The 236-nt window shown below is 36.0% G+C and overlaps 1 protein-coding gene across 1 annotated transcript in view; it reads right to left on the bottom strand.

The window, feature by feature from the left end:
• The window catches only part of LOC119592941 (non-symbiotic hemoglobin 1-like), a 72468-nt gene that overhangs the window by 19889 nt on the left and 52343 nt on the right, over positions 1 to 236 (bottom strand). The window lies entirely within an intron of this gene.

The following is a 236-nucleotide window of genomic DNA, read 5'->3' as shown; positions in this document are numbered from 1 at the left end:
TCTTGTTAACAGAATTAGCAATCCTAGACTCTATAACAAGAACCGTGGCATAAACAGTTTACCAGCTGAGATAGTGAGTTACGCTGTATTTAAAAGTCTTAAATAAGTTGATAATTACAACATTGAAAGACACCTGTTCTAAACGGCACTACCGTTGTTTGGATGAAATTGTTAAAATGCAGATGTAGCCTCCGCTTTGGAAACTCTGGTCATGAAAGTTCGATGTTGGAAATTAT

Source organism: Penaeus monodon, chromosome 31 (assembly GCF_015228065.2).
Source record: "Penaeus monodon isolate SGIC_2016 chromosome 31, NSTDA_Pmon_1, whole genome shotgun sequence".
Lineage (NCBI taxonomy): Eukaryota > Metazoa > Arthropoda > Malacostraca > Decapoda > Penaeidae > Penaeus > Penaeus monodon.
The sequence above is the reverse complement of the archived record's forward strand: the minus strand, read 5'-3'. Positions and strand labels throughout refer to the sequence as shown.